The sequence below is a fragment of the Symsagittifera roscoffensis genome, chromosome 6 (genome assembly GCF_963678635.1).
Source record: "Symsagittifera roscoffensis chromosome 6, txSymRosc1.1, whole genome shotgun sequence".
NCBI lineage: Eukaryota > Metazoa > Xenacoelomorpha > Acoela > Convolutidae > Symsagittifera > Symsagittifera roscoffensis.
Window position 1 is genome coordinate 40,777,397 of NC_087067.1, and position 20,711 is coordinate 40,798,107.

At 38.3% G+C, this 20,711-nt stretch overlaps 2 protein-coding genes across 3 annotated transcripts in view; both read left to right on the top strand.

Annotated features, from left to right (window-relative positions):
• LOC134848160 (kinesin-like protein KIF11-B) overlaps window positions 1-20,711 on the top strand; it is a 286,740-nt gene that overhangs the window by 67,767 nt on the left and 198,262 nt on the right. The gene's annotated exons all lie outside the window — the stretch shown is intronic.
• Window positions 1-20,711, top strand: part of LOC134848744 (uncharacterized) — a 43,808-nt gene that overhangs the window by 2,648 nt on the left and 20,449 nt on the right. The window lies entirely within an intron of this gene.

Below are 20,711 nucleotides of genomic sequence, written 5' to 3' on the forward strand. Positions count from 1 at the left end.
GGTTGTCTTAGTTAACATCACCGAAGGAAGCTTAGAAAAACGATCTATTGCGACAAGAATGTAGATTTTTCCCTTCTTATCCTCTGTTAACGGACCCGCAAAATCAAGATGTAATACTTGATTCGGAGCTGACAACGGTGTTAATGGCTTAGCAGAGTTATAAGTCGCTGAAATTTTGATGTTCTTACCAAATAAAGTACACTCCGGGCATTTTTCGCAGACGTTAACGATCTGACGAATGAAAAATGGCCACCATATACATTCCGAGGCGTCCATCATGGCCGCCTGTCCAGGATGCGAGCGGTGAAGTCGAGTCAGAATGGCACTGCGTAATTGTTCGGGTATGGCCAAGTTATTGTCTATCAGGACACAATTGTTCACCACCGCCGCCTTCGTCCAGAATTGGGCCATGTACGCCCCCAGTTTGTTGAAAGATTGCACATCCTTGTTGATGATTGCAGTCCTCATCAGTCCGAGGAAAGGGTCTTCTCCTGTCAGCTCTCCCAGCAGATCCACATCGAACAAGTCTGGTAATCCGACCACTTTCTTTTTGTCCGGAGTGACCAGCGGTTTGCGGTTATTGATGGCATTAACCCCCATTCTGAGTGTCTCCCCCTGTCTGGCCTGTTTCGTCTGCCTCTGCCTCCGGCACCTGTCGAGGAACTGAGCAAGAACCTTCTGTGTAGTCTGTCCTCGGGTAACCACAAAACGTTACCGTGACTGTCTCATTCTGGCAAGGTTTCGGGTACGTATTTGATCAATGCGGCTCGGGCGGTTCATAAGGCGAACTTTTGAGAGACTGGGTCTTTGTTGACTTGAGGAACAAAAATTAGGGGAACTGGTAGAAAATTTTTCAACAAAGTTGAGGAGATTAGTTTGTTCGATCGTGTTGTTTGCGAAGTCAATAGTATTAGTAGAAGTATTTAAGTTATTTAGAGTAGAGTTGAGAGCAGAGTTTTGAGCAAGATTATTTGGAGTATCCATAGTGTGACTGAATTCTGAGATTTAAGGTCGGAGACAATGAGTTTGATCAAAAACTTCCGGTTTAGCGTATCTCATTTCCATACTGAGATGTGATTGGTCGAATCTACCAGAGCATGAAAAGTCGACCTCTGGCGGCGATGATGAACATGCGTGATTTTGCATACTTGCATATGATTGGCTGGTTGATTGAGAGCACGAATTAACGCCCTCTAGCGGCGAGAAATTATGACTATAAATGAGCATATCCTTTTGGGATTGGTTAACAAATTGAGTACTATTCTCGACGCCCTCTAAGGACGACGAACGAAACTGATTGCCAACATGTGATTGGTGATATGAATCAACGGATGATTGGTCCACCTCATTAGTTAGGAGGTAGCTGATATTGCCTCCCATTTTACCAAGCGATCTGATTGGTTGAAATTGGTTACAATGTGAAATTTGCCCCACCGGCAATATTTGAGGTCTGGACTGAGTACTGATCGAGTTTAAAGCATTATGAAAAGCTTGAATAGATTTAATGACGAATAATTCGTCATGCGACGACGGTGAAGGTGCTTCGAAAGTCGGGTGTCTTGACATATAGTCAACAATACCCAAAGATGAACCTGGTACATGTTCGATCTGATAGTCAAACGGGATGAGACGATCCGCTCAACGAGAGAGTCGTGATTGATCATGACGTCGCCAATCCGTGTTATTTGGTTTTTGCGGAATCGGTGCCAAAAAGCTAGAAATCGTGTGTCCCGGATTCCGGAACACACGCATTTTCTTTGATAATTTTAAATTCCGTGGATTCCTAATTCAAACCAGTTTGTATGTGACCAGCTTTTGTCATGGATTCCGGGACAGCTAAAACCACCGATTTTGTGGCCAATCCCGGAATCCATGACAAAAACCATGGAATCAGATACCATATTAAAACGCATTAAAAAACGGTTTTACCATGGATTCCTGGGCTTTTGGCTTCTGCGTGTTCTGGAATCCTGGACTTTACCAAGATGAAAGGGACCGGATTCCATGACATTTTACAACAATTATCAATACACAAAATTAGAAATGTTTAGTGTTTTGCCATGGATTCCATGATTAACACAACTGTTAATGATACCATGATTAACAAAAGAAATCTTTTAGTGACTTAAGTGATTTCTTTCGAAAAGAAAGAGGTTAAAAAACTATTGTATACTCTATACAGTTCAACTGTATCACTCTATACTGTATACTATATACTCTATACTGTATACTGTATATACAGATTTTTCAATTAGTTTAGTTTCACTAGTTTTACATGTATTTGATGTTCATGTTGTAGAACAACAATATTCGTTCTTCTAGAACATTTAAAATGTACAGGATTTCGGCATGCATTTTTTCAAAACAGGTAATTGTAACCGTTACCGTAACGTGACAATGGGGACCATTTGTCATTTACAGGATTTCAGCATTCTAGCAAAATTTATAATTAGTTTAGTTTAACTAGTTTCATTTGATGTTCAACATTTGAAGTTCAAAAAAACAGCCTGTGAGTTGAATATGAATACTTCTCATGATTATTCAACACTAAAACTTGAGTCTCATAAACTATTCAACACTTAAGCTTGAGTCTCATAATAGGATAAGTTAGTAACTTGTTGTCAGAAAAAGTTTGCACGCGCGTGCGCACAACTCAGTGTCAAGATTCACACTATATCATATAGTAACTATGATAGTTACTTTAAATCACCATTGCATAAATTCAATTCATCATTGTTTTGAAAAAAGTCCTTCATCGAAAGATTCAACAAAAGTTACTCACAATTGTCAACAATGGAATTATGGAATAAATTTTTAATTTCTGGCGCCGACTCGGACATTAACCGTCAGTTTGTTGACTGTAACATTCTGGATGCAATTGCCGAAAAATTTATCCAAAAAAAGTACGACAAGTTATCAAAGATTCTTGAAGAGATGCTCGCAGAGACGGATAAGTGGATCGTTTCTGATGTTCTTCGTCGGATATCTGTGCGGGGACAATCAAAAAAAGCTACAATTTTAGCAGTAAGTAACTCTTCACAAATTTATCGTTTTCAGTCACCAAACATTCTTTACGTTGATTAATTCAACTTCAATTACGTTCAATTACGTTCATCTTTACGTTCAATTAAAATTCAACTTTCAATAAAATTTATATCCAATTGGGACAACACAACACTGTTTAGGCTCGCGTAATGCAACTCGTAATTCTTCGTGGTTCAAGAGAAATGCCTTGGACCAAGACTCGGAAGGAGCTAGTAAAATGTTTCTTCGGTCCAATGTTCATACCTGACGAAGTTGATCCTTATAAAGCGCTCAAAGCAACCGAAACTTCATTTTCATTTGAACAGTGCGGCACTCAATCAAACCTACCTCAAACATTGGAAGAGTCAAGACACGTTTCCAGGATAATGAAACGATCAAAATTTATGTCTATAACAGCTGACAACTCCCAACAACTATGGGGACAAGTGCTGAAACTGATCCGACAAAAAAAAATTCAAATAAGCACATTTGTTAAATTGATTCGACAATCCGCATTCAGCCGTAAAAAGACGTATTCTGGGTATAGAAAGAATGACACAAATGTCTTACGAGTTTTGGCGATGGAACTATTTTCTAAAAGAGGTTCAACGAAGGATTTTGAGTTTTGCTTGGGCATCGCTTGTAAAACTGGAAACGTAGAAGAAGTGATCAACATTATCCGGAATAGACTACACTTGATTGGCCTCGGACATAATTTAGTACCCTCAATGAGAAATGTCCAACGATCAACTGCAAGCCTTGTAAATCACTTTTTGGCCTTGTGCAAACCACAGAAGTCCTTCTCTGGATTCAGAACGGACTTGGTTGCATGTATACAACTAGCTGTTTTTCTATTGTTTAAAACAGAAAACATCAACAACGTTAAAGTCGATATTTGGGGTGACTGTTGTGAAATTGGTGGCACAGAAGTTACGAGAATGGCTTTTAGACTACTTTCTGAAAATATTAGCGCCCAATCTGCTACGAGCGTCTTCTGCTTCGCAGGTACTCCTTTTTCTAAAATCATTTTAAAATCATTTCTTCACAAGTTTTTTTCTCAACTTGAGACTAAAATGATTTTTTTAGCTTATCGAGGAAAAGACTCAAGGTTTGCGATGGAGTTGAACTTGGGACCGAGTGTTGTCGGATGTCAAGAGTCAGGGAGGTTATTCCACCAAACAAAAATTTGGGAGCAAAATTGACGTACAGTGGAGATACCCGGTTTCTCCATCGACTGATACTGGGCTCCGGAAACGACCTGTCTACAGATTACCCTTCTAAGATGGCACTTTATGTAGAAGACGAACGTTTTCTACCTTCCCTTTGCGACAAAATAACTGGTCGAAGAACGGATGTAAAGATTCCATTTCGCACGAATATTCCTGAAACTTCTCTAGTTTTCCTTAATGACGTGAGATGCATTTGCCCAGATGCCACGCACATGCTCACTCGATGCGTTGAAAGTGACCTGAGAAAAATGGCTCAAAAAATTATCAACGACAAAAGTCCGTTCGAAATGGAGTTTCTTGACCGCTTTGAACAGAATCTGTCAAGTCGTGATGCCAAGAGACCCGTCTTCCAATTTACAAGAACTGCGAAAAATGCGCAACAAGTTGGAACTGTTGGAGCGGTATCGTTATCTGGAAGTGGTGCCTTAACTGTTATCGCGGACAAAGAGGAGTTGAAGGTATGCTAAATCATTTTAACATTTTAATGTATCCTCATAATTTCATCAAATGTTACAATTTAGGATGCCAAGTTTGGAACAATAACCGACCTATATGATGGAGTGTGGTGCAATGAAATAGTTAGCAGTACCTCAGATAAAACCGTCGCAAATTCCATTGATGTCCTCAAAGTATTGCATCCAAATTTGTTCACGAAAGAGGACCCTAAAGCGAAAGGAAAACTTTCTATAACGACTCTGGATGCAAGCGAACTTTTGAGAAAAAGCTTGAACCGTTGTAGTACTATCTTGAGAAGTTCTAAGGAGTGTTTTAACGTAATTGATTTCAATTTTTGGGCGGAAACTTACTATCAAACTTCTTTACTATTATTCGCAGAACACGGACTGACGCCATACAAACTCAAGCTGGCGACTATTCCGCAAATTGTTGAAGGACATTTCGTGGTGTCCCCGTGGAACCACATTTGCGAAGGTCTAGAAAAATCTAACCATCACGCCAGCAAAGATTTTCATACAAGAACAATGCGTGGAGGCGGAAAAATGTGTAATCATGATCCACTTTTTCTTGAAAGTTTTTTCTCTTTTTGCAAGCTCCTTCAACGTACTAAAGCAGAAAAAGAAGTGCCTGACGTTTTAGCGAATCTTACGAGTGTTTTCAACGTGTCATTAGGACAAACTTATCTGGAAATATGCATCGACGCAGTACCGAATCCTCGTATTGCTGTCGGAGAAGTGCGTGCGAAGAATAAGATGTTAACTGGGATGAGATTTTACGTACTGGGCTCGTTTGCTGGAACCCCTGCAGTTGATGGAGGAAACAGACACGTGCCTCGTCTAACAGCCCAAATTATGATGGAAAAGTGGATCAAGGAACATGGGGGTTCTGTTTACCGAAAAGACACAGCAGAGACTCTCTTATATTCACACTCCAAAACCCCGCATTGTTACATAGTTTTGAGGGACGAAACCGATCTTTCAATTGGAACTATGACAACGGAAGAAGTTGATGAATTCTACACGACGCTTAGAAAGGGCCAAACAAAAAAGAAAAAGATTCAAAGTGAAAGTGGAACTTCTGATTGTAACAGTGAAAATGGAGAGCGAGGAAACTCGAAAGGAATACGAAAAAAATCACAGGCAGCTTTAATTTGTGAGCTTTTTGCTGGAGGCGATTTTCAGTTCCTCAAAGCTCAATTTATTTTTGATACAATCAAATCTGATTGTGTTCTTGATCCTGAAAACTATATTTTACAGCCAGGATCAAGTTTCAGAAAGATAAACGTCAATGATGTCCGCCCATTGTTAATGGATCAATGTGGAGGCAAAAAAACTGAAGAAAATGTTTCGGCCATTAGTTCACTGCGAAAATTTAGAAAATCCAAATGCGAAGAATCCGCTTTATAACTTTTTCATTTGTCTTTCAATTTTGTTATTATCTTAATTTCCACTAAAACTGTTTTCAAAAGTTGACAGTGACGTGCAATTTAGTTTTGTCCTTCCTAGTTTTGTCCATCAATAAAGATTAATTACATCATATACATATTAATATATATCATACTATGATAGTATAATAGTTATAGTATCAATATTAGTATATATTAGTAATATTAGTATAATATTATAGTATAATAGTATTCATATTAATCATATAATATATTGTATACTCAGTCCAGTCTACAGTGGACTTAAAGTCCATGTAAGTTACTTCAAGTATGATATATATATATATATATAAATTATATATATATATAAGTTTATGTAATTGCTACATGATGTACTAGTAATACAGTGCTACTAGTTGGTAACTGTTAAAAAGGCTTTGTCCCGGATTCCGGGCCAGAAAATAATTCAGTCCTCGGATTTCGGCACACAATTTTTTTGAGATTACACAAAATAAATTATTGCAAAAAAAGGCCTATATCAAAATCAGTAGTTTACAGTAATTTAGCACACTTGTCCAATGCTTTCTCTGTTACCATAGCAATAAATCCGTTTCTCTGAGAAAGTTTCTCTGAAACACGTGGCAGTGCATTGTTATTCACACACACCGTGCAGCGCAGTCGTTTAATTAGTCACATGAGCTTTCTGCAGGAGAAACGGCAGGAATAGTATATAACTTTCTCGTGTCTTTTTTCGTAACTTTCTTGTCGGCGAAAAGTTATTGATATCATTGTTTCAATTATTTTTCATTTATTCGTTTATCGCAGCGAAGATTATAATCCACCTTCAAACTTTCAAAGTTGAATTTAAATTCAACAAATGTTACAAGTTAAATTTCTTATTTTCAGTAAGAAATGCCAAATCGTCAGAGAAGAGAAACTGACAAAACTTGCAATGGTAAGTAATTATAATAATTAAGTGTAAATTAGAATGGTTAAACCATCATGATGATACATGAACTTCAGTTGAACTACAGTTATGATTGGTCTTAAACAAAATACACTTTGTGTTTTTGAGTGAATTTAAAGTTTATTTGATTGATTTTTTGATTGACAAAAACCTCTAGATTGCATTATAAAGAAAAATAAATTATATAAATACTGAAATATTGACCGTCAAGTGTGACAATCATTGTCATGATACGGCCCGTATAACCGGGTTATACTAAATTACTGAAACCATTTCGTGACCGTCACGAATCATTCGTGACTGAATTCGTAATTCACGAATTCGTGACGAATCACTGAAATCAACCATATTAGAACAACCGATATTTACAGGAAAATGGCAAGCATGTAACCTGGTAATCAACAAAACTTTTATTGGTTTTTCCAGAAGCCAGTACTGTAATTAAATTACATCATGTTATTAATCAATAATCATTCACATATTAGAATTTTGCTTCCATCATCCCATGATATATCAGTGATAAACTATAACTTTTTTAAAATGTTGTAAAGTCTTTCACTCTACCGGCACGCTCAACCGCCACAGAAGACTAAACGTTTGCCGAGCTAAGCAGGTCAAACGGGAGAGCATGCTCCGATGTATGTTTTGCGGTGTGCCCGAATCTTCTTGGTTCGCGGACATCTATGCAGTTGCTGAACATGCATTGAGTCCTTACTGCTGGAACAAAATCAGGAGCAATCGTGTACGTGGATTCGAAGCAAATTTTCTGGCGCCAACACCAACAAACTTTGATGCAGTCGTGAGAACATGGAAAGGCTGCAAAAAAGCGTTTTCCCTGGCTTATAGACGTCGAAGCAAGCAGTTTGAAGACGAAGAGTTTCGGTTTGGTAAGGTTTTGTTAGCCCTCAGGCCCTGGGTTGCTTTTGGCCAACTGAAAAAAATAATTTTGCAATAAAAAATAACTGTTATTTTAGTGACTGAAATAAAATAAAATAATAAAATAATCAATTGCAACTTGAATGTTGAACATGATTTTCAACCAATTTTTTTTGTTATGTAAGATTTTGGACTCCAAACTTCGGAAGTCATAGTCAATATAGACAAGTTGTGTTTAGACATGGACGCAGTTGACTCCCAGGTGTTTTATTTGCCCAGTCAACTTCAACAAGCCAAAAAAAAATCAACGAGTTCTCCACTGGCAGGAACAGCACAAATGTTGCCAACAACATCCTGTTCAGTGAACCAAGAAAATGCTGAACTTCCACTGAAAGAGGAAGAAGAACCTTCAACGAGTTCTCCACAGGCAGGAACAGCACAAATGTTGCCAACAACATCCTGTTCAGTGAACCAAGAAAATGCTGAACTTCCACTGGAAGAGGAAGAAGAACCTTCAACGAGTTCTACGAAAAGTCCGGAAACTGCACAGGAAAAGCTTCCTCTTGAAGAGGAAGAGCTGTTTGAAACAGCTGAAGTTGACTCTGAAGTTGGGGATGTCTTTAAGTTCAACTTGAATCTTCTTGATACAGAAGAACAGCAAAATTCAACTGCAAACAAGGTAACATTGCTAATCATTAATCTCGAAAAATTCACAAATTTTTTCGAGCTTTTGAGAACGATAAAAAAATTGTAGGCCTGTGAACTGTGAAAAAACGAACTCCATTCTTCATTCAAGAAAAATTATTCTCACTAAACGTGCCAAAATCCAGTACTTTTGAACAAATTTTGTCGAGCTTTTGCGAACGATAAAAAAGTTGTAGGCATTGGCCTGTGATAAAAATTGGCAATGTTTTGTCATTTGACACTGGATTCCGGGCCTCATGGCTAAAGGTTTGAACATGAATTCCGAGATGAATTCCTTGCCTAGTTGACAGCATTCGAAAGTGCCATGGATTCCGGAGAGATATTCATTAGGCCCGGAATCCATGGCACTTTCGAATGCTGTCAACTATGCAAAAAATTGATCTCGGAATTCATGTTCAAACCTTTAGCCATAAGGCCCAGAATTCAGTGTCAAATGACAAAACATTGCTAATTTTTATCACAGGCCAATGCCTACAACTTTTTTATCGTTCTCAAAAGCTCGAAAAAATTTGTTCAAAAGTACTACTTTTGTTGTAGTACATCCTGTAGTACAAGATTTTGGCACGTTTAGTGAAAATAATCATTATTTATGATAGAAATAGAAATATGATATTTCTTGAATGAAGAATGGAGTTAATTTTTTTAAAAGAAGTCACAACGCTGGTTCTTTGGGTTTTTTCAAATGGGTTTGACTCACCCGGACAAACTACCCACTTACTTCCTTTTTTCAGCAAGCAAAACAGACTAGAGTGGATTCTAAGGCCGCTTCCATCTGGCCTTCTGTAAAGATAGTCTTGCCGAGAGACTCACGCATATTGCATTTGAGGCAACTGGAGAGCTTCACGACTATCCAAGATTTACGAAGAGTGTTATCCTGCGTGAGTTTTTTCGTAAAAAATGAAAACTGTTTCACAGAGAAAAAAATTATGTTCACAGGTAAAAATCGCGAAATCGTTGGTAAGGACAGTTGAAGCGCGACATATCGAAAGTGCCCTTCAGGAAGCAGAGTTTTTGAACTCAGAATATGCTGTTTTTGTTCCTGACGCCTTTCGATTCAACGGCTTCACGTCAAAAGTGTCACAATCAGTCCTCGACAACCCAAACGTCGTGAAGCTTCTATTGGAAGGTTACAAAAAACCATTAACCCTCCGCTCGTACGACTCGAATTTCAGGGTTAGTACTACAAACGCTTTAGTACGCTTTCTTTTCAAAAGATTTGCCAACAAAGGTTGGCAGTATAAAATTTTTATCATGACCGTCATTCATTCATTCACTGAAAGTTGAGGTTGAAATGTCTCTGGATGATTTTCCGAAATTTTTTCAATTCAATTTCTAATTTCTTACTAAGTTATAGTATTGAACCATTCCAGGAACAAACAAGGATAATTGATGGAAAAGAGGTGGATCAGTTGTTCAGAAAAACACCTCCCATGTTTTACAACATTATTGACGCTGATGCCGCACATCAAAAAATCACAAAATTTAACCAACCGTCATTCCTATCGAGTACCTCGCTGGGACACATTCATTCAAAAAGTTTGCCCGCAGCATGTCGGCCCAATAAAGAGTCCAACTTTCTTCTCATTTCTCAAGATGGCGCTGTGACAATGTTCCACCAAGATTTTTCCAGCACATCAGTCCTCTATATTCTACTGAAAGGATGTAAGACGTTCTTCTTGATAGCCCCGACGAGCATCAACCAGGATCTCTTCAACCAGTTCCTGCAGCAGTCCCGAAGGAAATTTTTCTTCGGTTCCCATGAAGGCTTGAATATGGGAGGGTGCCAAGCTATCACGCTGAAAGCGCGACAAGGTTTAATCATGCCAGCGAATATGATTCATATGGTGGAGACGACAGGCGTTTCTGTCGCCTATGGAGTTAACTTCATTTTCAAGAATCATCTTCGTCTGGCCGCTGATACCTTCAAGACAGAACGCGTTCAGAAAACAAAGTTCACTGAATGCTACCCTTCTTTCTCGTTCCTTGCGCTTACTCATATTGTGTCTCGAGTACAGTGAGTCGTTTAACATCTTTGAAAGTTTAACATCATGTTAAAGAGTCAACTGTGAAAATCAGTGGTTGAAGTTTATAATAATGTAACCTCAAAATCAATAACTGGAATAATATGACAAAATCTATTTTTTTTGAAATTTTTGAATTTGTTTACAGAGATGGATCCGACGCAAATGTCGATGAGCTCGCGGCAATTTTTGACGTGTTTCAAATTCTGAAAAAACACGACTCATCATTTGCACAACATGTTTCCCTAGTAAAAGACAACGTACGTACAAATTATGCTCAAGTTGAAATATTGAATATTTTTCACACAATTTTATTCATAACGTTTTGGTAAAACTTCTCTGAGTTTATGACAAAATTAATTTAATATTACTCAGTAATATTACTCATCAAGGCTTGATGTAACTTACATATATATTCAATGTATATCAAATATATATCAATATATACTATATATAGTATTCTATATTTATAGTATAAAGTTGAATATATTTTTTGATGTCATCCAGTATTGTTTTCCAGGATAAATTACTTGCAACTGGAAACTCTTCGAACCTGGGTAACAACTTCTCTAAAGTTGAACTTTTGGAAAAGCGAATCGAACTCATGATGATGCTGAGGCAACATGATTGTGTCCTAGTCAGTCCAGCCCCAAGTCCAAACAAAAAGTTAAAGGCAAATCCTTCAACCTGACAGCCGTTTATGCCAACCACTGTATATTGCTCCAAAAAATCTTCTGCTCTCTAGCGACCGCATTTAACGTAATATTTTTCTCTCGATTATTCGAACATGAAACAATAACATTCGATGTGGAGTCCACTTTCTTCCAAATTCTGTGTAAATACGCCTTTTCAACTCCTTCGCGGCGCGCAGTTATCACTGTGAGTGACCGTCAAAGTGACTTTATGATGATAATTTATAACTTACGTCATTGAATGACGTTATGATGATGATTACGATTATTCTGTAATTTTTTTTCAGTACTGCTTGTACTGACACTGTCAAAAAAACATAGCTTAAAGCTCTTACTATGATCCTCATGAGAAACATTTCCAATTGAAGTGTTTGCAAACAATTTGTTTTCTTTTCATTTAATAGAGAGAAAAAATTGATTGCCAATTTTCGGATTTGAAAAAAGTTACATTGTCAAGGTTTGAAGTTTATGAAATTTTAATTGATCACATTCACGCGAAAACACTGAAACTTTGAACTAGTTGAACTAATAAAAATAATGGGGTTTTGACTGTTCTAAGTTGTGTGAAAAAAGAGTCCGGTAGTCTTCTTCACTTGCGTAGTGGCCTGTGCACGTTTGAACGTTGCATCGTAAGTTGAAACTTGTGAATTCACGGTGTTCTGTAATCCTTAAATACTTTATAAGTGTATCATGACCATTGTCTTTTTGTGCGGCCAATACATCCCACCTGCTACCCAACACAGAATCCCAAGATTTGTGGCAGCCTCGAATTCCTTCGGATATTGCTGCACTAAACTTGACCACTTCATTTTGGGATTCTGTCGAAAAACCCATTATTTGTCTTGTTAGTTTGGTCACGGGTCCAAGATTGAAAGTGATGGAGTTTTTGTCCCTAGCCAGTCCAACAGCACGTTTCAAGGCAGAAAACACCGCAAACGATAAATTGATTGGATGTTCAATTGCATTGAAGTCACACGTTTCATGCTGAAATGTTACAAAATTAGTCACGTGCCAAAATCCTGTACTTTTGAATAAAAGTATTTGAGTTTTTGAAAACGATAAAAATTGTAGGCATTAGCCTGTGTTTTCACATGCCAAAATCCTGTACTTTTGAACAAAAGTATTTCAGTTTTTGAAAACGATAAAAAAAATTGTAGGCATTAGCCTGTGATAAAAATTGGCAATGTTTTGTCATTTGACACTGGATTCCGGGCCTTATGGCTAAAGGTTTGAACATGAATTCCTAGTTCGATTCTCAGTCGTAAGCATTGTAAAATTCCATGGAATCCGGGAGGTAACAAATTCGGAATGTTTCAAAAGAAAATTGTAGGCCTTAGCCTGTGATAAAAATTGGCAATGTTTTGTCATTTGACACTGGATTCCGGGCCTTATGGCTAAAGGTTTGAACATGAATTCCTAGTTTTATTTCTCAGTCGTAAGCATTGTTAAATTTCATGGAATCGGGGACAATAAAAATTCGGAATGTTTCATTAAAAAAACTTTACCTTGAGGTAGTCTTCACAAGCTAGCTGAACCAAGAGTGCAGGCATCCTTATAGAAATGTCCTCGTTATTTATGCATGTCAACTGTGCAAAGGCCTTTTTTGTCCTTCCTTCAAACTCCAAGCTGTCTACCATTTTCCCCTCCATAGAAAGCAGTTGATCCAACCTGAGAAACAAAGAATTGAATTTTTATATAAAATATTTTGATCGGGCGCTGAGACATATATTCCTAAGTTTATGACATCTGAAAAAATCGCGGCACACACTTCCCATGCTTGTAATTATTTTGTTAACAAACCTTGAGGACACCGTTGGAACAAGGGACAAAGGTCAAAGGCACTATGTCTTCTGTGGCTTCGAGAAGTGTCAGCATGTCAATTTCTTTTTCGTCTTTTTTAGCTCTTTTTGTAGGATTACGTTGATGATCCTGAACCTCACATGGCTCCAAAACTGAAGTAGCCGTGTCACAAAAAGATGTCTGAAACAATTCACGATTTCAAACAGATTATGAATGAAGTTAAAATATGTTTTTCAATTTCAGCTATTCAAAAAAACTTCTTTTGAAGTTGAACTTCTTTCCGAGTGATGTTTTGAAAGATGTTTTTCAAAGCGAATAAGTACCTCAGATGTAAGCGTATCTTCAAAGAGCCCTCGATTTCGAAGTTGATTGTATTTTACAACCAATATGTTAGCCTCTGGTTCTTCTCGGGGGTTTTCATCGTGCTCCGAGTCCAAAATTCTCAATGTACTTTCCCGTTTGAAAGGATCGTTGTACAGTACAACCCTTGTCACCAGAATGCATTTGTCAACGCAATCTGTTTAACAAGCAGCACAGAAAAAAACATCTGTATTGCGAGTTAAGCGTCTTGGGTTGAACAGAAGTGGATCTTTTTTGTTTCTTCTTTTAGCCCTATCTGGCTCTTCAACAACTTTGATTGTCTTTCTTATTTTCCAATGTTTCATCCTCCGATTGTCGCGAAGGTCTTCTGGAATTGTTATCTGTACGGGTGGACCCTTCCATTCAGTCCATTTGACACTCACACCCCAGTTACTAATGAAACCCAGTATTCTAGCGGCTTCCCAAATGTACGTCACTTCATCAAGAACTTGCACTTCTTCTTTTTCCTTGAACAATGATGGAAGCATCTTGTAGGAGCGATTTTATCTAAATGAATAATATTTAGTACAATCATTTTACTCATGATGAGTAATTGTCATGATGAGTATATTTTTTAACAACCAATTTAAACCTTTATGTTTAACCGCATAAAACGACTATTGAAACGATAATTGAAGTTCAATTGGTGTTCAATTGGTACTCAAATTGGTTGTGATAATATGCCATATTATACTATATTATATTATTGCAGTAATTCAGCAATTAAGAGTCAATTATACACTGTATAATATAATATAGTATAATATGGCATATTATCACAACCAATTTGAGTACCAATTGAACACCAATTGAACTTCAATTATTGAAAAATACTATTATTAGTAAGTTGTTAGTAACACCCTCCGAGGGTGATTCATTCGATTCTGCAATCCTTTCTAGTCACTTATCATTTCATTGCAAGTTTCGTTAACCTGAACTCTGGACTCCGAACTTCCTGCTGTGAATACTGCGCAACTTGAAACTCCTGTTTTCCATAGAGATCATAATGAACCTCCATCTAGTCAACAGTCTGTTACTAACAGATGTAGTACATCTCGGAGTTTCGACCAAAATTTTGCACAGCTCCCATCAGTGGAAGTTCCTTTAGGAACCCCCATCCGATTCGGCCCTATGCCCTATGCTGAACCTTGTACAATTATTACAGATGTTAATCATAATGACAATACTTACCACACATTGGAGACTCCGCAGCAAGTGTCTTCTCGAAGTGAAGGGTTTTCAAACTTCATTAGCCCAATGCCAGTGGTGTACCCACACTTTGATCCCGCGTTTTTTCATAGAAATCAAATTGCCAGCCAGCCCACTGATCATCATGATGATTACACTGCCAATGGAACAGAACTCAGTCGTTTTTTTTCTCAACCTTCAGAATCAACTCCTTCAAACCAGCATTCATCAACTTTGTCATGGGAAATTTCAAGTACAGAGCCTCCGACTGAGTCTTCATCTGAGAATATGGCAAAACGAGTTATTCCAACGAACAATGACTCGCAACCCGAGGTAAGATTCCTTTTGTTTTGAAACAAAAAGCATTTTTGCTGCTCAAACCGTGAAGATTTGGAAACTTTCAGCTAATGTTTTTGTTCACTTTTGTAGTTCAACTAAAAGTTTTTGTTTTGAGTTTAGATAGCTGCAAAACTTGCACGCGTTCAAGAACAACTTGAAGCTGCTTCGTCCAAAGACGACCAAAATGAACATTGCGAGAGGCAAGAAATCGAAACACTTGTTAAAGAGCACTTGGATGTTTTCCAAGAATTGGGTTTTTTAACCCATAAACAACGTGTTTCGTTATTTCAACTTGTGACAGCCTTCTTATACTGTTATGTCGTGCCATCAATGCTAGAAAAAACCATAAGCTGCATGTCTGTTCATGCAGTTGCACAAGCGTTTGTGACACTGTCAGATGAGGACGATACTTGTATAACGGTTTCAATTGAACCAAGTGAAAGTGAGTCATCTTGAATTTCTTCCGTATAACTTTTTTTCAAAATTGTGAAACTGTTTGTTTAGTGTCTACTGAACGTTCGAATCACATTTTGCCGCGATGGCTCGTACAGGGTTTGAAATTTTAACACACTGAAGTTCGACCACATTTCTTACCTCAGAGTGTCCCGGAAGAAAATATTTCTTTCACCCGATCTTTCCCAGAGCAACCAATCCAAGTCAAAACAGAACTTTTTTTTGTGAACTCCAGTGGAAACACCAAGTTTCGTGTGAATAGAATTGCCGCCACAGTTTCTGACATGGTACGTTTCAACTTTTAACTTATAAGTCTGTGGAAGTTGAACTTCCTAATATGATTTGAACACAACGGAGAATATTCGTTCTAGAAGGATCTGTTTAGATTTCTGCTCAAATGGAGCCTGCTAAGCGACCCAAGACATTGCTCGATCGTCAAGTGGCAAAATTCATGCCTTTGTCAAAGTATCCTGCATTTCAACTGGTGAAACACAAAACGCAGGAAATTCACAAGGTACTACTTTGATTTTCCAAGAATTTTTTTAATTTAAAAAACGTTTCGACTCGGAAACTTTCGGAAAGTTTCGACTGTTTCAGCTGATTTGTACTTCACAGTTTTTTTATACAGTATCACAATTTATCAATTGGATGTATGAAACAATACGCTCACGTTTTTCCAGATTGTCAATCACACCTACAAAGATGTTGAAAAAACTGTGCGATGTAGACAAGATCAACAAAGATACATTAGACAGACAATTAGAGCACAAGCTTTTGTGAAACAGTATCCAAACTTTGTTGTATCGGAGACGCGCGTGTCGGGTTTTTTCCAGCGAAACAAATGGGAAACTCATCACGACCTAAAGAAAGTCATGTCCCAAATCGCCATGCTGCAGAAAGAGAAAAGCAAGCGACAACAAAAGCCGCTTTCTGATTCCAGCGGCATTAGTTATAAAGGCACTGGAAACTTTCTTTCATTGAAAGCACAAACGCTTCTGGCCCACAGATGTGATACGCAAGAATGGGTTGGCATTTGTGATGTTGTTTTCCCTACCTTCGGAAGAGGTAATCTTGCGTTTCTTGAAAACGTTGACGACAAGTTTCCAAAACTTTCAAAAGTTTCTTTTTCAAAAAAATTTCTTTTTTGATTCAAACGTTATAGTTTAAAGTTTTAAAAAGTCATAAAGTTTTCAACCAATACAGTTTTTTGAATTCCATTCAAAAATGCCATGTAACAGTGTTACATAATATAGAGTAAACTTTAAATGTTGAACATTTTCTGATTCAGGCGTTGTCAGCACACAGGCCTTCCAGAAGGATGATATTATCATGGACTACCATGGGGTTGCTGTGACAGATAAAACATATCAAGATTTGATAAGGAACCGTTCTGTTCCGACTGAATTTGTTCTGGAAATTGGCGCGCCTGTGAAGCGTTTCATCGATGCTTCTTCAGAAGTGTGTGTTGAACATCCAACCAACCGCTGTCTTGGTCGACTGGCTAATCACAGCACGCTAAACTCCAAGAAGAAATTGGATGCGAATATGAAGATCATAGAAGTTGTTCTTAATGCCTTCGATCCGCCAAAACGATTAGCTGTATTCAAAGCCCGAAGAAACATTGAGCCTTTCGAACAGCTACGATACGATTATGGCGATAAAGTTGCTCGATACATGTTCAACATGTGAAGTTCACAAGCTCAGCTTTTTTACCTTAGAAACTTTTCAAGTTATGTTACACCCATTCAATGGAAGTTCCATATATTTTATGTTCAACATACTGTATGTTACATACGTGTAGTTACTACTAGTAGTAGTTCGAACATTTGCACCCACAACTTTTTTCATCGAAGTACATGTACAGTATTTCGGCACGCTCGAAATTACTAATTACTTAGTAACTAATTAGTTAGTAGTTGCAACTACAAGTAGCCTACTTATAACTAAGTTTGATCAGACAAGTTCAGACACTGGCAGTGTCTTAACCTCAGTACAGTATTTCGGCACGCTCGAAATTAACTAATTAGTTAGTAGTTGCAACTACAAGTAGTTATAACTAAGTTTGATCAAACGATTGTACCCACAACTTTTTTCATCGGAATACAGTATTTTAGCACGTAAGTTAATAGTTGCAGTTATAATAACTTGAAGGACAAACTAAACAAAAAAGATGGAGTAAAATTGCTTAAAAACTGTAAACTTCTGCCAGATAATTTCAAAAATATAAAAGTCTTGGATTCCATGCCATTTTTCTCACTGGATTCCAACGTCTTGGATTCCATGGTTTTTGTTTAGCAAATATTTGCTTAGTGGTTGAGTAAAAATGGCTCAGATTCCGGGACCATGTCCTGGATTCCGAATTCAAGTAATTGTTCGCTATACCATGGATTCCGGGATTTTGCCAATTTTCGGTGGTTTAATTGATTGTCCCGGATTCCGGGATTTTGCGTATATGCCTGTTCGTGCCGCCATGCGAGTATTTGAACGCGGAATCCATGGCATGTGCATGTTATATCATTTGAACTCGGAATCCATGTACACTAATAGTCAAATCTGACTATTGAAATAACACGGATTGGCGACGTAATGATAAGAGTTCTTGCCATACGTTTCGTTGAGGGCTGAAATAATGGCCTTATGATCTGTTAGGATAACAAAACGCTTACCAAGTAAGTAAGTACGAAAATGATCACAGGCCCATACAATAGCCAGAAGCTCTAACTCATTGGTACTATATTTGATTTCCGCGGAGTTAAGAAATCTTGAGGCAAACGCGATCGGTACCCATACATTTGGTTCCACCTCCTGTTCCCAGCAAGCCCGCAGCCCGCTGTGACTTGCATCACATTTAACTCGAGAAGCTTTTGAAGCGTCATAGTGAAACAAATTAGGGATGTTTGCAATGAGTTTTAAAATTTTCTGGAAAGCACGATCTTGCTCTTCCCCCCACAAAAAAGATTTCTTATTCTCCGCTTTCAAAGAAGCCCTGAACGCGACCGTATATTTATGCTAACCCGGAATGAAACGTTGAAGATGATTGAGGGCCCCATAAACGATTCTAATTGTTTAAGGGTTTTTGGTGGCAACAAGGATTTAATAGCCTCGATTTTCGAGAACTTTGGGGCGTACCCGTTTTCATCGATTTCGTACCCTAACAAGACCAGCTTGTTAACTGAAAACTCACATTTACTAAGTTTTAACGCCCATCCTTCTTCGTCCGATCGAGGTAACATATAACACCTTCCAACCCTTGCAAAATACAGTCCATCGTTTTCTGGAATTCCGTGGGCATATCCGTCAATCCGTAGAAACCAGTCTTGAATCTATATGTGCCCGTTGCTTCTCCACACAAAATTTTAAAGTTACAATAACTACTGGTCAAGTTCGATAATGGTAACTGACTGAAAGCATATTTAAGATCAAGAGAAGTAAACCACACTTTTCCAGGTGTATCTCTAGTAATGATTTGAGCCGCCAAATCAATCAATTCATGCATATTAGGCATTTGGTATTTGTTTTGCCAGATTTGGGCATTCATAAGTTTATTATTGAGTGCAAGTTTTTTGGACCCGTCCTTCTTCGCTGTTAATACTATGGGCGCAATGAAATGATCCGTAGTACACTTTTCTAATTTTTCAATATGCTTGTATTTGATTAGCTTTTTAATCTCAGCTGTGACTCTGTCTTGTAAATGTATAGGGACTTTTCGGTCTTTAACTTGTCTAGGTGCCAAAGGGTCTTTAAAGTTAGTAAATACTTTATGATTTTTCGACCTCCCCAGCCTACTGAACACATTAGGATACCTTTTGACAAAATGATCCCTCCAGAACTGTGAGGTCGGACCCACATCCTGTATATCTTCCGCCAAGCTAACTTCCGCCGGTCTGCGTTGCACCGTTTCAATTCCTAACTGTTCATGAAGATTCAACCCGAGTAAATTTCGAGTACGATTTTCGGAAACCAAGAAACACGCATTTTCGGTTTTCCATCCCTTCGACGTAATAGGGATTTCTAGTGATCCAAACAGTTTAATTGGTTTATTATTATAATCAACATAAGTAACGTCTAATGGTGTCTCGCGACGTCCTTAAATTTAACGTTGGGAATCCGCTTCATGAGTATTTCCGCCGTTTTCTTGTTTAAGAAAGACACGGGACTGCCAGTGTCCACCGTAGCAGAGAAAAAGGGAGTTACCAGAACGTAACTGAATGCTGAGGCTCCTTGGTTGTCCTCCCGCTGCCTTCAGAAGTTCTACATTGTTAATCTGCTCAACGTCTATCGCCATGACCCCATATTCCGGCTCGCTGTCACCATTTACTTCAATTAGATTTCACTCTTGATCTGAAGACATCTCCTCATTTTGTACCATGTTAACGCGACGTTTTGTAGTGTTACACACCTTTAGCAAAATGACCCTTCTTTTTGCAAGCATTGTAAGTAGCTTCTCTGGCCGGACACGACCGGCGATGTTCAAGGGAAAACGGGTTACCGCAAAAATAACATGGTTTATTTTGATTTTGTCGTTGGTTAGGACGGTTTACACCTCGTTCCCGGCTGCTATTTCCTTGATTCTTGAATTGTTGTACTGACGAAGTTGGTTCCTGCTTGACTCGAATAGATTTGGTAGTGGTGGAAGTAGCGTTGTTATGCGGGAGCAATTTCTGAAATTTTAGCCCCTTTCTCATTCTCCAATGCCAGTTGTAGAGTATCATCAAGATTAGCCTTTGCTCTGATTAATTGCCTCTGAACCTCCACATCGCGAATGCGGCCAATGAACAAGTCTTTCAACGTCGCCCTTTCCTGATCGAGCGGCCAATTACACAGCGCAGTTTGAGCGCTAAGTCGGGCAAAAAATGATCAGAATGAGTCATTATCCTGCATGAAAATTGTATTTTACAACTTAATTCTTTCGACTGTGTAGTCCCGCTCTGCCTTGAAAAGATCTTCGCAGCGTTTGTGAAAATCAATGAAAGAGCTACTATTGAGGTCCAGGTGAGGGTAAGAGTTCAAAAATCGTTTTTTTCCCTCTTTTCCCAGTGCGAAGAAAAGTCGCGATTTCCAACGGGCCTCTGCCTCATGGTAACACCAGTTATGTCCAATGCAAATTCCTTTCCTCCTCCTCTCTTGATTGTACTCATCGATTCCTCTTTTAGCTGCTGCAACTCGGAGGTTTCTATTGGTTACATCTGCTGCACTTTTATCAGTCCCCGGTGCTTC